This window comes from Oreochromis niloticus, linkage group LG1 (genome assembly GCF_001858045.2).
Source record: "Oreochromis niloticus isolate F11D_XX linkage group LG1, O_niloticus_UMD_NMBU, whole genome shotgun sequence".
NCBI lineage: Eukaryota > Metazoa > Chordata > Actinopteri > Cichliformes > Cichlidae > Oreochromis > Oreochromis niloticus.
The window spans coordinates 13,806,681-13,823,098 of NC_031965.2; positions in this window are offsets into that span (position 1 = coordinate 13,806,681).

Consider the following 16,418-nt stretch of genomic DNA (forward strand, 5'->3'; position numbering starts at 1 on the left):
CATTACACAAAAATCTCAACTTTGATGCTCAGCAAGCTCATCATCTGTTGTTTCCTAAATACCCTCTACACATTCTGTTAAGATGGATGGCATACAGTATTATTTGGTACGTTTATTTGCATCTACATTTTGGCTTAATTTTTGTTAACCAATGACTTGGTGTGTTATATTTGGGTTGTATTTACCTAATTATATTTTATTTTTTATTATTTATGATAATAATAATAATAATAATAATAATAATAATAACTAGAAAGCGAAAATTTCAGAAGAAATTTTATGTGTGCCTATGCCGCTGCTAATCTGTGTAGTTTTCCATTCATACGGCTACAGACAGCAAAACTCAGAAGAGCAGCCATTCTCCACCATGAATTATGGTAAAAACAAACACCGCTGGCGCCTCACAGATGACAGCTTACAGTTTTGGGTAAAGATGAGGTCACTTTGTACAGCCCCGATTTGCAGACGCTGTGCACACAGGTTCATAAGCAGAAGTCCCTCTGTACCACGGCAGACCCCGACAATGTTTGCACGAACACACTTTGAACCAGTACGTTATGGACCACTTTTCACACATGGTTGGTGTACCCTCCCAGCCAGCTGTAGCTTTTCAACTCACAGCCCGACACACACCCAAAAAACAGCCGAGAGAGCACAGACTACGCCCGAGAGGTGTGATTGCAGATGCCCCTCAGGTGGGTCCACCTCCCCTGCAGCGGCACTGCAGACCACGCCCCGCCACACATATCAAACACGTAAAATAAATATTTATGCACTTTTGCATTCACTTTTTGTTTTTTGTTATTTTTACACAGTGTTCTGAATGATGAACAATGGTCTACAGCCAATCTTGTGTATTATTATACAAACTTTGGTTGTAAGATTCAGATAACTATTTAATAAAAGCTAAATATTTTATACAGGGAGTGCAGAATTATTAGGAAAATGAGTATTTTGTCCACATCATCCCCTTCATGCATGTTGTCTTACTCCAAGCTGTATAGGCTCGAAAGCCTACTACCAATTAAGCATATTAGGTGATGTGCATCTCTGTAATGAGAAGGGGTATGGTCTAATGACATCAACACCCTATATCAGGTGTGCATAATTATTAGGCAACTTCCTTTCCTTTGGCAAAATGGGTCAAAAGAAGGACTTGACAGGCTCAGAAAAGTCAAAAATAGTGAGATATCTTGCAGAGGCATGCAGCAGTCTTAAAATTGCAAAGCTTCTGAAGCGTGATCATCGAACAATCAAGCGTTTCATTCAAAATAGTCAACAGGGTCGCAAGAAGCGTGTGGAAAAACCAAGGCGCAAAATAACTGCCCATGAACTGAGAAAAGTCAAGCGTGCAGCTGCCAAGATGCCACTTGCCACCAGTTTGGCCATATTTCAGAGCTGCAACATCACTGGAGTGCCCAAAAGCACAAGGTGTGCAATACTCAGAGACATGGCCAAGGTAAGAAAGGCTGAAAGACGACCACCACTGAACAAGACACACAAGCTGAAACGTCAAGACTGGGCCAAGAAATATCTCAAGACTGATTTTTCTAAGGTTTTATGGACTGATGAAATGAGAGTGAGTCTTGATGGGCCAGATGGATGGGCCCGTGGCTGGATTGGTAAAGGGCAGAGAGCTCCAGTCCCACTCAGACGCCAGCAAGGTGGAGGTGGAGTACTGGTTTGGGCTGGTATCATCAAAGGTGAGCTTGTGGGGCCTTTTCGGGTTGAGGATGGCGTCAAGCTCAACTCCCAGTCCTACTGCAAGTTTCTGGAAGACACCTTCTTCAAGCAGTGGTACAGGAAGAAGTCTGCATCCTTCAAGAAAAACATGATTTTCATGCAGGACAATGCTCCATCACACGCGTCCAAGTACTCCACAGCGTGGCTGGCAAGAAAGGGTATAAAAGAAGAAAAACTAATGACATGGCCTCCTTGTTCACCTGATCTGAACCCCATTGAGAACCTGTGGTCCATCATCAAATGTGAGATTTACAAGGAGGGAAAACAGTACACCTCTCTGAACAGTGTCTGGGAGGCTGTGGTTGCTGCTGCACGCAATGTTGATGGTGAACAGATCAAAACACTGACAGAATCCATGGATGGCAGGCTTTTGATTGTCCTTGCAAAGAAAGGTGGCTATATTGGTCGCTGATTTGTTTTTGTTTTGTTTTTGAATGTCAGAAATGTATATTTGTGAATGTGGAGATGTTATATTGGTTTCACTGGTAAAAATAAATAATTGAAATGGGTATATATTTGTTTTTTGTTAAGTTGCCTAATAATTATGCACAGTAATAGTCACCTGCACACACAGATATCCCCCTAAAATAGCTAAAACTAAAAACTACTTCCAAAAACTTTCAGCTTTGATATTAATGAGTTTTTTGGGTTCATTGAGAACATGGTTGTTGTTCAATAATAAAATTATTCCTCAAAAATACAACTTGCCTAATAATTCTGCACTCCCTGTATGAGAGTAAGAAAGAAAAGTATATCTTTGTGTCCACCTTTCTCTGTTAATGCCCTACCTGGCCCCCTGGCAAAAGCTTTGCTAGATCCGCCCCTGCACAGTTACCAGCTGTCAGCTACACAAAAAAATGAGCTTGGTGTTTGTCTCAGAAACAGTTCATAACTTCCCTTCAACTCATTCATGTCACCTAAGGGTAAACCTGTTTCTCCATCACCTGTTCAGCTCTGATGATTCAGTAAGGATATCTGGTTTGGAACAGCCGTTTTTACAGCTGTGGCTGCAGCAAACATCAGCTGATACTAGAAATTAAAAGCAAATGAATTCTAACAACAGCTGATCAAGCTTAAACGTGCTGCTGTTGTTTAGCGCGATAAACAAACAAGAGAGAAAAGCCGATCATTGATCAGTTTCATGACTGAAGTTTCAACAGGCGAGAGAATGACAGGGGAGGCTTCGTAACGACAGAATAAATCGTAATATTTTCTCTGAATGTGGCACGATTCCGTTTGTACGGCAACTCTACGAACTAACCATTATGAATAAAATAAAGTCCAACGTCAGTAACTTAGCGCGCACACAGCTGTATATAAACTCCCGTCGCGCTAGCTAGCACGCAGTACGATTGTAAAAAGTCAGCACAACGAAAATAAACTACACCTAAACTCTGTTTATATCTGACCCAAATAGAGTGCAGTTCATAACTTCTTACCTGAAATTCAGTTCACCTCACGCTCCTGCCTTCGCTTTCCCTGATCCATGATTGACCACCGCGTTAGCAATCGCCTGCCCGGCCTCATATGTCTCGTTGGCGGCATGTCCTTTCTGTCACACACCGGTGGATAGCTGCCCTCTGTTGTAGCTCCACCACCAAACAACTCAGTTATTTTTTCCACATCGACCAGCATCATCGGCCCATATAAACGAAAAATAAGTCCAGCTAAGACACAGACCCTTGCCGAGCGATCGGGCGATTAAACAAATTTTAGCCACCTCACTATCAGCCAAGCCTGGGTGGTTTTTCACGAAGGGTCGCTAGCCGCGCTAGCTAGCTAAGCTAGCGGCGCTAGCTAGCTAGCCAGCCGGCTATCAGCAACACGTAAGAGAACTGTTGCTAAATAAACTACACCTAAACTCGGTTTATATCTGACCCAAATAGAGTGCAGGTCATAACTTCTTACCTGAAATTCAGTTCACCTCACGCTCCTGCCTTCGCTTTCCTTGATCCACGATTGACCTCCGCGTTAGCAAACACCGGACGATCGGCGGTAGCCTCACCGCCTTGTATGTCTCGTTCGCGGCATGTCCTTTCTGTCACACACCGGTGGATAGCTGCCCTCTGTTGTAGCTCCACCACCAAACAACTCAGTTATTTTTTCCACATCGACCAGCATCATCGGCCCATATAAACGAAAAATAAGTCCAGCTAAGACACAGACCCTTGCCGAGCGATCAGGCGATTAAAGAAATTTTAGCCACCTCACTGTCAGCCAAGCCTGGGTGGTTTTTCACGAAGGGGCGCTAGCTAGCTAAGCTAGCGGCGCTAGCTAGCTAGCCGGCTATCAGCAACACTTAAGAGAATTGTCGCTAATATGGGATGTCTTGATAAAACGAGCAGATATTTGAAGTTTACACACCTACATTCTCGCCTGAAAATATCTTAAAAGTGTATTTTGTGACCTAGAAACACGAATAAAAGACATATAAAACGAAGTGGTGTCCGCCATTGTTTAACTCGGCAGAGGGGTGCTATGAATTATGGGATATGGAGTTTTGTAACAAGCATACAGATTTTCAGCCGTACTACTCCCGGTATACCACTAGAGAGAGCCAACCCACCACAAATAAAGTCTGTTTCTATGGAAATTGGCCTAAATTTGCACTAAAATCTAAATATTTCAAAAACTATAAAAGTCATAAACACCAAAAGTGTATACCATACTAGTCCAGCTCCAGCCGCACAAAATGATCTAACATATGTAACCCTATTTTCAAAACTGTTTGGCAGAGAAGCGCGGGAAAATTTTCACTAAAATATTAATATTTAAAAAACTATAATAGTTATAAACACCAAAAGTCATAGCACACCATTCCTGATCCAGCCGCACAAAATGAGGTAACATATATGAAGCTTGTCTCAAAACTGCGGGGCGAGTTTCGCTGCAAAATTTCAGGCGGAAACTGAAGAATAATAATAATAATAATAAATCCGACGAATAGTAATATGTGTGCCTCTTGTCATAGGCACACATAACTAGAAAGGGAAAATTTCAGAAGAAATTTTATGTGTGCCTATGCCGCTGGTAATCAGTGTAGTTTGCCATTCATACAGCTACAGAGAGCAAAACTCAGCAGAGCAGCCATTCTCCACCATGAATTATGATAAAAACAAACACCGCTCGCGCCTCACAGATGACAGCTTACAGTTTTGGGTAAAGATGAAGTGACTTTGTACAGCCCCGATTTGCAGACGCTGTGCACACAGGTTCATGAGCAGAAGTCCCATTGTACCACGGCAGACCCAACAATGTTTGCATGAACACGCTTTGAAGCATTATGTTATGGACCACTTTTCACACATGGTTGGTGTACCCACACAGGCAGCTGTAGCTTTTCAACTCATAGCCCAACACACACCCAAAAACAGCCAAGAGAGCACAGACTTTACACCCGTGGGTCCACCTCCCCTGCAGCGGCACTGCAGACCACGCCCCGACACACACATCAAACACATAAAATAAATATATATATGCACTTTTGCATTCACTTTTTGTTTTTTGTTATTTTTACACAGTGTTCTGAATGATGAACAATGGTCTACAGCCAACCTTGTGTATTATTATACAAACTTTGGTTGTAAGATTCGGATAAGCATTTAATAAAAGCTAAATATTTTATATGAGAGTAAGAAGGAAAAGTATATCTTTATGTCCACCTTTCCCTGTTAATGCCCTACCTGGCCCCCTGGCAAAAGCTTTGCTAGATCCGCCCCTGCACAGTTACCAGCTGTCAGCTACACAAAAAAAGGAGCTTGGTGTTTACAGGGAGTGCAGAATTATTAGGCAAATGAGTATTTTGTCCACATCATCCTCTTCATGCATGTTGTCTTACTCCAAGCTGTATAGGCTCGAAAGCCTACTACCAATTAAGCATATTAGGTGATGTGCATCTCTGTAATGAGAAGGGGTGTGGTCTAATGACATCAACACCCTATATCAGGTGTGCATAATTATTAGGCAACTTCCTTTCCTTTGGCAAAATGGGTCAAAAGAAGGACTTGACAGGCTCAGAAAAGTCAAAAATAGTGAGATATCTTGCAGAGGGATGCAGCAGTCTTAAAATTGCAAAGCTTCTGAAGCGTGATCATCGAACAATCAAGCGTTTCATTCAAAATAGTCAACAGGGTCGCAAGAAGCGTGTGGAAAAACCAAGGCGCAAAATAACTGCCCATGAACTGAGAAAAGTCAAGCGTGCAGCTGCCAAGATGCCACTTGCCACCAGTTTGGCCATATTTCAGAGCTGCAACATCACTGGAGTGCCCAAAAGCACAAGGTGTGCAATACTCAGAGACATGGCCAAGGTAAGAAAGGCTGAAAGACGACCACCACTGAACAAGACACACAAGCTGAAACGTCAAGACTGGGCCAAGAAATATCTCAAGACTGATTTTTCTAAGGTTTTATGGACTGATGAAATGAGAGTGAGTCTTGATGGGCCAGATGGATGGGCCCGTGGCTGGATTGGTAAAGGGCAGAGAGCTCCAGTCCCACTCAGATGCCAGCAAGGTGGAGGTGGAGTACTGGTTTGGGCTGGTATCATCAAAGATGAGCTTGTGGGGCCTTTTCGGGTTGAGGATGGAGTCAAGCTCAACTCACAGTGCTACTGCCAGTTTCTGGAAGACACCTTCTTCAAGCAGTGGTACAGGAAGAAGTCTGCATCCTTCAAGAAAAACATGATTTTCATGCAGGACAATGCTCCATCACACGCGTCCAAGTACTCCACAGCGTGGCTGGCAAGAAAGGGTATAAAAGAAGAAAAACTAATGACATGGCCTCCTTGTTCACCTGATCTGAACCCATTGAGAACCTGTGGTCCATCATCAAATGTGAGATTTACAAGGAGGGAAAACAATACACCTCTCTGAACAGTGTCTGGGAGGCTGTGGTTGCTGCTGCATGCAATGTTGATGGTGAACAGATCAAAACACTGACAGAATCCATGGATGGCAGGCTTTTGAGTGTCCTTGCAAAGAAAGGTGGCTATATTGGTCGCTGATTTGTTTTGGTTTTGTTTTTGAATGTCAGAAATGTATATTTGTGAATGTGGAGATGTTATATTGGTTTCACTGGTAAAAATAAATAATTGAAATGGGTATATATTTGTTTTTTGTTAAGTTGCCTAATAATTATGCACAGTAATAGTCACCTGCACACACAGATATCCCCCTAAAATAGCTAAAACTAAAAACTACTTCCAAAAACTTTCAGCTTTGATATTAATGAGTTTTTTGGGTTCATTTAGAACATGGTTGTTGTTCAATAATAAAATTATTCCTCAAAAATACAACTTGCCTAATAATTCTGCACTCCCTGTATTTGTCTGTCAAAAATAGTTCATAACTTCCCTTCAACTTATTCATGTCACCTAAAGAGTAAACCTGTTTCTCCATCACCAGTTCAGCTCTGATGATTCAGTAAGGACATCTGCCGTTTTTACAGCTGTAGCTCCAGCAAACATCAGCTGATACCAGAAATTAAAAGCAAATGAATTCTAACAACAGCTGATCAAGCTTAAACGTGCTGCTGTTGTTTTGCGCGATAAACAAACAAGAGAGAAACGCCGATCATTGATCAGTTTCATGACTGAAGTTTCGACAGGGGAGGCTGTCATAAAGTTCAACATGCGCACACAGCTGTATAGAAACTCCGTCGTGCTAGCTAGAACGCAGTACGAGTTATTGTACGTGATTGAAAAAGTCAGCACAACGAAAATAAACTACACCTAAACTCGGTTTATATCTGACCGAAATAGAGTGCAGTTCAAACTTCTTACCTGAAATTCAGTTCACCTCACGCTCCTGCCTTCGCTTTCCCTGATCCATGATTGACCACCGCGTTAGCAATCGCCTGCCCGGCCTCGTATGTCTCGTTGGCGGCATGTCCTTTCTGTCACACACCGGTGGATAGCTGCCCTCTGTTGTAGCTCCACCACCAAACAACTCAGTTATTTTTTCCACATCGACCAGCATCATCGGCCCATATAAACGAAAATAAGTCCAGCTAAGACACAGACCCTTGCCGAGCGATCGGGCGATTAAACACATTTTAGCCACCTCACTATCAGCCAAGCCTGGGTGGTTTTTCACGAAGGGTCGCTAGCCGCGCTAGCTAGCTAAGCTAGCGGCGCTAGCTAGCTAGCCAGCCGGCTATCAGCAACACGTAAGAGAACTGTTGCTAAATAAACTACACCTAAACTCCGTTTATATCTGACCCAAATAGAGTGCAGGTCATAACTTCTTACCTGAAATTCAGTTCACCTCACGCTCCTGCCTTCGCTTTCCCTGATCCACGATTGACCTCCGCGTTAGCAAACACCGGTCGCCTGCCTCGTATGTCTCATTCGCGGCATATCCTTTCTGTCATACACCGGTGGATAGCTGCCCACTGTTGTAGCTCCGCGTTATAGCACCACCAAACAACTCAGTTATTTTTTCCACATCCAGCTGTAACTCCGATTCTATGCGAGCATTTGCGAGAGACCGGGGAGGTGAAACTACAGAGAGAGTCCCCTCGCTATCCATTTGCAGCCAAGTGCGGCAGCTAGCTAGGTAGCCGGCTAGCTGTCAGGCAGGACCGACGTAGTCAGAGCACTGTCGCTAAATATGGGATGTCTTGATAAAACAAGCAGATATTTGAAGTTTACACACCTAGATTCTCGCCTGAAAATATCTTAAAAGCTTATTTTGTGACCTAGAAACACGAATAAAAGACATATAAAACGAAGTGGTGGCCGCCATTGTTCACTCTGTAGAGGCGTGCTATGAATTGTGGGATATGGAGTTTTCAACACAAGGATAAATCTTTTCGGCTGTACTACTCCCGGTATACCACTAGAGAGAGCCAAGACACCACAAATGAAGTCTGTTTATTTGGCGCCAAAAGATGAATTGGCCTAAATTTGCACTAAAATCTAAATATTTCAAAAACTATAAAAGTTATAAACACCAAAAGTCACACCATACTAGCCCAGCTCCAGCCGCACAAAATGATCTAACATATGTAATCCTAATGTCAAAACTGTTTGGCAGAGGAGCGCGGGAAAATTTTCACTAAAATATTAATATTTAAAAAACTATAAAATTCATAAACACCAAAAGTCATAGCACACCATTCCAGATCCGGCCGCACAAAATGAGGTAACATATATGAAGCTTGTCTCAAAACTGCGAGGCGAGATTCGCTGCAAAATTTCAGGCGGAAACTGGAGAATAATAATAATAACTAGAAAGCGAAAATTTCAGAAGAAATTTTATGTGTGCCTATGCCGCTGCTAATCACTGTAGTTTGCCATTCATACGGCTACAGAGAGCAAAACTCAGAAGAGCAGCCATTCTCCACCATGAACTATGGTAAAAACAAACACCGCTCACGCTTCACAGATGACAGCTTACAGTTTTGTGTAAAGATGAAGTTACTTTGTACAGCGCCGATTTGCAGACGCTGTGCACACAGGTTCATGAGCAGAAGTCCCATTGTACCACGGCAGACCCGACAATGTTTGCATGAACACGCTTTGAAGCATTACATTATGGACCACTTTTCACACATGCATTCACTTTTTGTTTTTTGTTATTTTTACACAGTGTTCTGAATGATGAACAATGGTCTACAGCCAACCTTGTGTATTATTATACAAACTTTGGTTGTAAGATTCGGATAAGCATTTAATAAAAGCTAAATATTTTATATGAGAGTAAGAAAGAAAAGTATATCTTTGTGTCCACCTTTCTCTGTTAATGCCCTACCTGGCCCCCTGGCAAAAGCTTTGCTAGATCCGCCCCTGCACAGTTACCAGCTGTCAGCTACACAAAAAAAGGAGCTTGGTGTTTACAGGGAGTGCAGAATTATTAGGCAAATGAGTATTTTGTCCACATCATCCTCTTCATGCATGTTGTCTTACTCCAAGCTGTATAGGCTCGAAAGCCTACTACCAATTAAGCATATTAGGTGATGTGCATCTCTGTAATGAGAAGGGGTGTGGTCTAATGACATCAACACCCTATATCAGGTGTGCATAATTATTAGGCAACTTCCTTTCCTTTGGCAAAATGGGTCAAAAGAAGGACTTGACAGGCTCAGAAAAGTCAAAAATAGTGAGATATCTTGCAGAGGGATGCAGCAGTCTTAAAATTGCAAAGCTTCTGAAGCGTGATCATCGAACAATCAAGCGTTTCATTCAAAATAGTCAACAGGGTCGCAAGAAGCGTGTGGAAAAACCAAGGCGCAAAATAACTGCCCATGAACTGAGAAAAGTCAAGCGTGCAGCTGCCAAGATGCCACTTGCCACCAGTTTGGCCATATTTCAGAGCTGCAACATCACTGGAGTGCCCAAAAGCACAAGGTGTGCAATACTCAGAGACATGGCCAAGGTAAGAAAGGCTGAAAGACGACCACCACTGAACAAGACACACAAGCTGAAACGTCAAGACTGGGCCAAGAAATATCTCAAGACTGATTTTTCTAAGGTTTTATGGACTGATGAAATGAGAGTGAGTCTTGATGGGCCAGATGGATGGGCCCGTGGCTGGATTGGTAAAGGGCAGAGAGCTCCAGTCCCACTCAGACGCCAGCAAGGTGGAGGTGGAGTACTGGTTTGGGCTGGTATCATCAAAGATGAGCTTGTGGGGCCTTTTCGGGTTGAGGATGGAGTCAAGCTCAACTCCCAGTCCGACTGCCAGTTTCTGGAAGACACCTTCTTCAAGCAGTGGTACAGGAAGAAGTCTGCATCCTTCAAGAAAAACATGATTTTCATGCAGGACAATGCTCCATCACACGCGTCCAAGTACTCCACAGCGTGGCTGGCAAGAAAGGGTATAAAAGAAGAAAAACTAATGACATGGCCTCCTTGTTCACCTGATCTGAACCCCATTGAGAACCTGTGGTCCATCATCAAATGTGAGATTTACAAGGAGGGAAAACAGTACACCTCTCTGAACAGTGTCTGGGAGGCTGTGGTTGCTGCTGCACGCAATGTTGATGGTGAACAGATCAAAACACTGACAGAATCCATGGATGGCAGGCTTTTGAGTGTCCTTGCAAAGAAAGGTGGCTATATTGGTCGCTGATTTGTTTTTGTTTTGTTTTTGAATGTCAGAAATGTATATTTGTGAATGTGGAGATGTTATATTGGTTTCACTGGTAAAAATAAATAATTGAAATGGGTATATATTTGTTTTTTGTTAAGTTGCCTAATAATTATGCACAGTAATAGTCACCTGCACACACAGATATCCCCCTAAAATAGCTAAAACTAAAACAAACTAAAAACTACTTCCAAAAACATTCAGCTTTGATATTAATGAGTTTTTTGGGTTCATTGAGAACATGGTTGTTGTTCAATAATAAAATTATTCCTCAAAAATACAACTTGCCTAATAATTCTGCACTCCCTGTATGAGAGTAAGAAAGAAAAGTATATCTTTGTGTCCACCTTTCTCTGTTAATGCCCTACCTGGCCCCCTGGCAAAAGCTTTGCTAGATCCGCCCCTGCACAGTTACCAGCTGTCAGCTACACAAAAAAATGAGCTTGGTGTTTGTCTCTCAGAAACAGTTCATAACTTCCCTTCAACTCATTCATGTCACCTAAGGGTAAACCTGTTTCTCCATCACCTGTTCAGCTCTGATGATTCAGTAAGGATATCTGGTTTGGAACAGCCGTTTTTACAGCTGTGGCTGCAGCAAACATCAGCTGATACTAGAAATTAAAAGCAAATGAATTCTAACAACAGCTGATCAAGCTTAAACGTGCTGCTGTTGTTTAGCGCGATAAACAAACAAGAGAGAAAAGCCGATCATTGATCAGTTTCATGACTGAAGTTTCAACAGGCGAGAGAATGACAGGGGAGGCTGTCATAAAGTTCAACATCAGTAACTTAGCGCGCACACAGCTGTATAGAAACTCCATCGTGCTAGCTACCACGCAGTACGAGTTATTATAACTGATTGTAAAAAGTCAGCACAACGAAAATAAACTACACCTAAACTCGGTTTATATCTGACCCAAATAGAGTGCAGGTCATAACTTCTTACCTGAAATTCAGTTCACCTCACGCTCCGACCGGCAGCCGCCTGCTTCTCCTGCCTTCGGTTTCCCTGATCCACGATCTACCACCGGTCGATCGGCGGTCGCCTCGCCGCCTCGTTCCCCGCATGTTCTTTCTGACACACACCGGTGGATAGCTGCCCTCGGTTGTAGCTCCGCGTCAGCGACTACCAAACAACTCAGTTATTTTTTCCACATCGACCAGCATCTGGACAATCCACCGCCTTTCACTGTTTGTACCGTTACTAAAAAAACCCCTCATCGGCTCATAAAAACGAAAAATAAGTCCAGCTATGACCCTGAGTCAAAAAGACAGCCAGCTCGGGTTAGCTAGCTACCTGTCTAGCTCTTTGCAGGCACCGAAAACATCAGAGCTATTATGGGATGTCTTGGTAACACGAGCAGATATTTGAAGTTTACATCTGGCCAATCCACCACCTTTCACTGTTTATACCGTTACTAAAATGAATAAATGAATAAATCATCGGTCCATATAAACGAAAAATAAGTCCAGCTAAAACACATACTGTCGGCGAGCGACCGGGTGCTGACACGAGTTTCACCCGCCTCAATATAAGCCAAGCCTGGGTGCTTTTTCACGAAGGGTCGCTAGCGGTGCTAGCTAACTATGCTAGCGGCGCTAGCTAGCTAGCCGGCTATCATCAACACATAAGAGAACTGCTGCTAAATAAACTACACCTAAACTCGGTTTATATCTGACCCAAATAGAGTGCAGGTCATAACTTCTTACCTGAAATTCAGTTCACCTCACGCTCCTGCCTTCGCTTTCCCTGATCCACGATTGACCTCTGCGTTAGCAAACACCGGTCGATCGGCGGTCGCGGCATGTCCTTTCTGTCATACACCGGTGGATAGCTGCCCACTGTTGTAGCTCCGCGTTATAGCACCACCAAACAACTCAGTTATTTTTCCACATCCAGCTGTAACTCCGATTCTGTGCGAGCATTTGCGAGAGACCGGGGAGGTGAAACGACAGAGAGAGTCCCCTCGCTATCCATTTGCAGCCAAGTGCGGCAGCTAGCTAGGTAGCCGGCTAGCTGTCAGGCAGGACCAACGTCGTCAGAGCACTGTCGCTAAATATGGGATGTCTTGATAAAACAAGCAGATATTTGAAGTTTACACACCTACATTCTCGCCTGAAAATATCTTAAAAGTTTATTTTGTGACCTAGAAACACGAATAAAAGACATATAAAACGAAGTGGTGGCCGCCATTGTTCACTCTGTAGAGGCGTGCTATGAATTGTGGGATATGGAGTTTTCAACACAAGGATAAATCTTTTCGGCTGTACTACTCCCGGTATACCACTAGAGAGAGCCAAGACACCACAAATGAAGTCTGTTTATTTGGCGCCAAAAGATGAATTGGCCTAAATTTGTACTAAAATATTAATATTAAAAAACTATAAAAGTTATAAACACCAAAAGTCACAACATAATAGTCCAGCTCCAGCCGCACAAAATGATCTAACATATGTAATCCTAATATCAAAACTGTTTGGCAGAGGAGCGCGGGAAAATTTTCACTAAAATATTAATATTTAAAAAACTATAAAATTCATAAACACCAAAAGTCATAGCACACCATTCCAGATCCGGCCGCACAAAATGAGGTAACATATATGAAGCTTGTCTCAAAACTGCGGGGCGTGATACGTGCCGAAATTTAGGCGGAAGATGGAGAATAATAATAATAATAAGAATAATAAATCCGACGAATAGTAATATGTGTGCCTCTTGGCATAGGCACACATAACTAGAAAGCGAAAATTTCAGAAGAAATTTTATGTGTGCCTATGCCGCTGCTAATCACTGTAGTTTGCCATTCATACAGCTACAGAGAGCAAAACTCAGAAGAGCAGCCATTCTCCACCATGAACTATGGTAAAAACAAACACCGCTCACGCTTCACAGATGACAGCTTACAGTTTGTGTAAAGATGAAGTTACTTTGTACAGCGCCGATTTGCAGACGCTGTGCACACAGGTTCATGAGCAGAAGTCCCATTGTACCACGGCAGACCCGACAATGTTTGCATGAACACGCTTTGAAGCATTACATTATGGACCACTTTTCACACATGCATTCACTTTTTGTTTTTTGTTATTTTTACACAGTGTTCTGAATGATTAAGAATGGTCTACAGCCAATCTTGTGTATTATTATACAAACTGTGGTTGTAAGATGCAGATAACTATTTAATAAAAAGCTAAATATTTTATATGAGAGTAAGAAAGAAAAGTATATCTTTGTGTCCCCCTTTCCCTGTTAATGCCCTACCTGGCCCCCTGGCAAAAGCTTTGCTAGATCCGCCCCTGCACAGTTACCAGCTGTCAGCTACACAAAAACAGGAGCTTGGTGTATATTTGTCTGTCAGAAACAGTTCATAACTTCCCTTCAACTCATTCATGTCACCTAAAGGGTAAACCTGTTTCTCCATCACCAGTTCAGCTCTGATGATTCAGTAAGGACATCTCCTGGTTTGGACCAGCCGCTTCTACAGCTGTGCCCCAGCAAACATCAGCTGATACTAAGATAAGATAAGATAACCTTTATTAGTCCCACATGTGGGAAATTTGTTTTGTCACAGCAGGAAGTGGACAGTGCAAAAGTTATGAAGCAAAAATTAGAATAAAATAAAATAAGAATAAATACAGTACACAACTGTACAGAATAGAATAAAATAAAATACTATATACAGTAGAATAAAATAGAATAAATATACAATAAGATAAAATAGAATACAAATGCTATATACAACTGAGTAAAAAATACAACGATGCCAGGAAGATTATTGCACTTAGTGTTATTGCACATGTGTGTGTTTGATCAGTTAAAGTCTTTGTTGTGGAGTCTGACAGCAGTGGGGAGGAAAGACCTGCGAAATCTCTCCATCCCACACCGTGGGTGCCGCAGTCTCCCACTGAAGGAGCTGCTAGAAATTAAAATCAAATGAATTCTAACAACAGCTGATCAAGCTTAAACGTGCTGCTGTTCTTTAGCGCGATAAACAAGAGCGAAAAGCCGATCGTTGATCAGTTTCATGAGTGAAGTTGCAACTGGCGAGAGAATGACAGGGGAGGCTTCGTAACGACAGAATAAATCGTAATGTTTTCTCTGAATGTGGGACGATTCCGTTTGTACGGCAACTCTGACGAACCAACCCTTATGAATATAATAAAGTTCAACATCAGTAACTTACCGCGCACACAGCTGTCGTGCTAGCTAGCATGCAGTACGATTGTAAAAGGTCAGCACAACGAAAATAAACTACACCTAAACTCTGTTTATATCTGACCCAAATAGAGTGCAGTTCATAACTTCTTACCTGAAATTCAGTTCACCCCTCAGCTCCTGCCTTCGCTTTCCCTGATCCACGATTGACCTCCAGGTTAGCAACCACCTTCGCTTTCCCTGATCCACGATTGACCTCCAGGTTAGCAACCACCGGTCGATCGGCGGTGGCCTGCCCCACCTCCTATGTGTGGTTCGCGGGATGTCCTTTCTGTCACACACCGGTGGATAGCTGCCCTCTGTTGTAGCTCCGGCTAGCTCCACCACCAAACAACTCAGTTATTTTTTCCACATCGACCACCATCATCGGCCCATATAAGCGAAAAATGAGTCCAGCTAAAACACAGACTTGGCGAGCGATCGGGTGTTGCAACAAATTTTAGCCGCGTCACTATAAGCCCAGCCTGGGTGCTTTGAGGGTCGCTAGCAGCGCTAGCTAGCTATGCTAGCGGCGCTATGCTAGCGGCGCTATGCTAGCCGGCTGGCTATCAGCAACACATAAGACAACTCTTGCTAATATGGGATGTCTTGATAAAACGAGCAGATATTTGAAGTTTACACACCTATATTCTCGCCTGAAAATGTCTTAAAAGTTTAGTTTGTGACCTAGAAACACGAATAAAAGACATAGAAAACGAAGTGGTGGCCGCCATTGTTTGACTCGGTAGAGGCCTCTGTAGAGGCGTGCTATGAATTGTGGGATATGGAGTTTTGGGCCAAGGATAGATCTTTTCGCCTGTACTACTCCGGGTATACCACTAGAGAGAGCCAAGACACCACAAATGAAGTCTGTTTCTATGGCGCCAAAAGTAGAATCTTTCTAAATTTGCACTAAAATATTAATATTTAAAAAACTATAAAAGTCATGAACACCAAAAGTCGTACCATAGTAGTCCAGCTCCAGCCGCACAAAATGATCTAACATATGTAACCCTATTGTCAAAACTGTTTGGCAGAGGAGCGCGGGAAAATTTTCACTAAAATATTAATATTTCAAAAACTATAATAGTCATAAACACCAAAAGTCATAGCACACCATTCCAGATCCAGCCGCACAAAATGAGGTAACATATATGAAGCTTGTCTGAAAACTGCGGGGCGAGATTCGCTGCAAAATTTCAGGCGGAAACTGAAGAATAATAATAATAAATCCGAGGAATAGTAATATGTGTGCCTCTTGGCATAGGCACACATAACTAGAAAGGGAAAATTTCAGAAGAAATTTTATGTGTGCCTATGCCGCTGGTAATCAGTGTAGTTTGCCATTCATACAGCTACAGAGAGCAAAACTCAGCAGAGCAGCCATTCTCCAC